The sequence below is a fragment of the Bidens hawaiensis genome, unplaced genomic scaffold (genome assembly GCF_021521415.1).
Source record: "Bidens hawaiensis isolate Kalapana, Puna unplaced genomic scaffold, B.hawaiensis_p1.1 tig00010731_1, whole genome shotgun sequence".
Lineage (NCBI taxonomy): Eukaryota > Viridiplantae > Streptophyta > Magnoliopsida > Asterales > Asteraceae > Bidens > Bidens hawaiensis.
Genome location: NW_027491821.1, coordinates 128,072 through 132,687, shown reverse-complemented (window position 1 = coordinate 132,687; position 4,616 = coordinate 128,072).

Genomic DNA, 4,616 nt, shown 5'->3' with positions numbered 1-4,616 from the left:
TATATACGTATTTAAACATGTAAAATATCACATATATCCAAATAAAGCTTTAAAAATATCGTAAATTATGCATTGAAAGCTGATATTTTAAGTATATACGATAAATATAAAGGGATATAACACTTATTTTCTAGAAGGTACTTTATGAACCTCCCCCGGAATTTGCAACTAAGCCTTCGTTGTGGGTCACAAATTTATCATGAAAAACACGCTAACTATAATTTCCATGTCGAGGGAATGTATGTAGCGCTAGATTCGGACCTCATAGACAAAGTTTGCCAAATATGTAAGACAACTAATGCCATTGTTTGAGAAAACGATCTACAAACTAATAGTGATATGGACGTGCATATGATAAGTTTATAATGTTGGGCCATGCTATCTTACTTTTTCAGTCAATGAGTTGAGATAAAGTTTTCATTCACATCCAACTTATTTTTTGATCAAGTTATTACAAGATATGTTTGATATAATTGGTTATATAAGTTGTAATGTTAGATAATGATTTATTAAACTTTGATAGATTTGTTAGAAATATTACTTTTATTTTTTCAAAAACGAATTTACACAATTTGTGGTCCGAATCATTACTAAGGTACACATGTAATGAACCCCACCTCACTCATGGCTAGGGTGTTGAACAGTTGTCCAACTGAGAAACCTGTTTGTAAATATCTTTAAAATACCTTTTTTTATATAGTTTTTGATGTACCAATAACAGAATATTCACTTGTAAATATTGTTTTTGAACGAAAACTTATACACTCTCGACTCGGTTTATACAGGTCCTTAATTATACGAATAAATTGCCTTTAATTTTCAATAATCGGTAACTATATTGATTTTAGTGTATTAGTTAACAAAAACATGATTCTGTATTTCAAATAGTGTGTATAACAATGCGGCGCAGCTTGTTGTCCGTTTGTCTGCCACTTTATTGTAATCGTTTTATAGTAAATTATATAAAACTTCGTTATGACAAAAAAAAAATAGTGAAACAAATTATTGGAAGTTTGTAACTTGAAAACGCAATTGCTAACTATCAAACATAATTGGTTAACTAAATAATCTAATAAGAAATCAAGTTAAAACATTTTAGGTACCTGTTTAGATTTTTCTTGAAAATTTTAAACTTTTGGACCGAGAATGTGTGTATAACAATGCTAAAGGTAAATACCATTTTGAACTTCACATATATAATTGTTAAATTGTAATTGATCATTCACGTACTCCTGAGGTAGTTATGATACATTTCTGCTAATTGGATTTCAAAAACACGTAATGGAGAAATGTTATTAATCTATGTAATTGAGACTGCACTTCAACGTTTACATAGCACCCACTTTTAACCAATTTGTTAACATATATTAACAGCCTTACGGTTGAGTAAACATCACTCATAATACAATGTGTTATGTATAACAACGAAATTCTATGACTCACATTAACTATTAACAAGTGCAACCGGACACTCAACAAGGTGATAGTTTATCTATAAAACAAACCTATCATAATTTTCAATCTTTCATAAGGGGTTGATTCAGACACTACAAACCAACCATGAGAGCAACTGATCTCGTGAAAGAAAAAGACTTCTGGAATTTTTCACGCCTCTTTATATGTATTGAAATGGTTTCCGTCATATCCAGTATTGATTCATGCCTCTTTATTGAAAATGAAGGTGTTTGTGATATCAAAGTATCTAGCTAGATGGTGCAAATTGGTACGCTAAACAAGTCCGCGTACATATTCAGCTCTCATTGACTCATTGTTAAACATCATCAAAGACATTTTCTAATTTTCTAAATTCTAATAATACGCAAGTGAACAGATCATACATGACTAAGGGTTGCGTATCACATGCATTCATGTACGAATTAATGGAATTAAAGCCAGATACATGAGCAAAGTAGGTATGCAATTGTGAAGCCCCTGTTACATGGCCATTAGTGAAATCTTATTTGGGTTTAGGTGTTGGGATTTATGATGTCTTGGGTAGGAAAAGATTCTAAGAAAACTTTAAGGTATGCACACGTTTACAAGTCTGAAGATTAATTGATATATCTTCCCCGTATTGGGACAATTTCGCACGCCTCTCTCTAGTATTAGGATAATTTCACACGCCACTCTCTAAAGTTAAGATTAAACATTTGTAATGGGCCACATCAATTTTTCGTGACGAAAAGGAACACTATCTATAAGTTATTTGTCGAGGGAATGTATGTAAGACTCTAGATTCGGACCTCATTGACAAAGTAGGCCAAATATTCAAATACAGCTAGTGTCATTGTTCATGAAAACGATCTACATACTGATCATAATGATATGGACATTTATGTTATTGCAAAGTCTCATATGAGTATGACTTTCTATCTTAGTGCCATTATTTTTCACCCAACAAGTTGACCCCAACGAAGATATGGTGAAACTTAAGTGTCATTTACATCCATCTTTTTATGTTAAGCATGATTTATTAAACTTTGATCATGAAGAGAGAATTAAATTGTTCTAAAATATGAACATCATAATGATTTTTAGGTTGATCATAATAGTTTAGTTTTCTTTTGCTTTCCGGTTAGGGAAATTTATTTTTTTATGTTTTTGTTGGGATTACAGTTTATCATTTTGATAATAAACGGATAACCGTGGAACCAATAATTTTAACATACTATATTTTACACTAATGCTGTAAAGTCATGAATTGTTTGTCGAAAAATATGCTTATGTTTACTTATTTAATAAAATTGATATATACAACACAATTTTTTGGTTATTTAGTTAAATGAATGAACACATTTAAAGACTATGCTCGTTCCTTTGAAAGATTATGCACGTTCCTTCTGTTTTATGTTTTTTCATCGATTTCCGTTTAATACATGAAATAGTGTAATATGACTTTTATTCTTAATCATCAACTTATATATGTTATGAAACTATGACTTTATCTATGGATATTGACTTTTAGGATTGACAATGTTAAGATTTTATTTTTTTTAAATTTTAGACTTATGTTCAATTGTGTTTTTAACAAACATGAATGCACAAATGACAAATGTATGAATGTATATCCAGTAGCTTATTGGGTTAAGATAAAATATTTGAATACGAACAAAACCTGAGTCGCATGTTCAATTTTATTTCCTACCCTACTCTCCATTTCTCGCTTTATTACTTCAGAATTCAAAATTTTATAATCTTACTCCTCTAATAAAAGACTACCATTAAGTGTCATTTGTCAAGCTCTCATCAATTCTTAGACTTTTTAACCCATTTTTAAAATATGAATCCTATGGGTCATTACCCACCCTGTTTAATGTTATTCGGATCTTATCTTTTATTCATTTCTAAACCCTAAATCACAAAACTCTCCCAACTCCATCATCCATCCCCCTCTCCATGGTCGTTGCCGGCACCGAAATCTCATGAACCGCCCTAAGCAAATAACCATCAGTCAAGCCTTGAATGATGGAAAGGAAGATCCTTTATAGAAATCGACTATTGAATACTATTATTGCCCCTCCACTGCCGCCACTACCACCACTGCCCGCACCGCCACTCCACGACCTCTTTCCGGTTTCCACACATCCATCCATCCATCGATCGAAAACTCTCCTTCAACGCCAAATATGAATACCGGACCAGGACTCTTCTCCGATATCGGCAAGAAAGCCAAAGGTTATTTCAATTCATTTCGATTCACTATTATATTCATATTCAATTCGCCCTAATTTGTTTGTTTGTTTGTTTGACCTGATTAATTAATTTGTTGCATCTGTTATGTTTTGTGTTAGATCTGTTAACGAGGGATTACATAACGGATCAGAAGTTTTCTGTCTCCACCGTCAGTGCCACCGGCGTTGTATGTATCGAAGACGCTTCTCATCTTCGGAGGTTTTTGTTCATAGTTTATAATAAAGTTTTATTCTAAATCTTTGTTAATTGTTATGTTTGAATGCAGGCGAAGTCATGTCTCACTATTAATGTGCAATATACACATCTATAAACACACACAAACTTCACCTGCAAGTACATAGCAGCCATTGTTTCTGGTTTGTCTCGGTATTTACTAACTTAATATATATGTATACTTCTGTTAAGTTTTATGAATGTTTTTATATTCTTTTTGTTTTTGTGTGTGTATGTGTTTTTTGTATACAGATTGGACCAAGATATGAGTGGAATTTTGACAACTATGTGCACTCACTAACAGTGGCGGATCCAGGAATTTTTTTCAGGTGGTGCACAACTTTTAGATGATTCAATTTCATAGAATCGGGTATAAAAAATTCCGGGTCGGTTTGAGGTTCGGGTCGGTTAGATGGTTCGGGCAAAGTTCATTACATAATAAAAATACAATAATAAATTCCGGGTCCGTTTGAGGTTCGGGCCGGTTAGAAACCATATTCACACAATTAACCTTACCTCAACAAAAAAACATCCACCAACACCACCACTCTTATCTTTCCAACTATTTTAACACCCAACACCAACAACCATGATTTGAAATATATTATTCGTGACCACAAGCCATTAAACTAAATTTAACAAATAACCTAACAATTAAGAAGTTAGCAATCAAGAACAATTAACAAGTCAAGAACAATTAACATTTAACA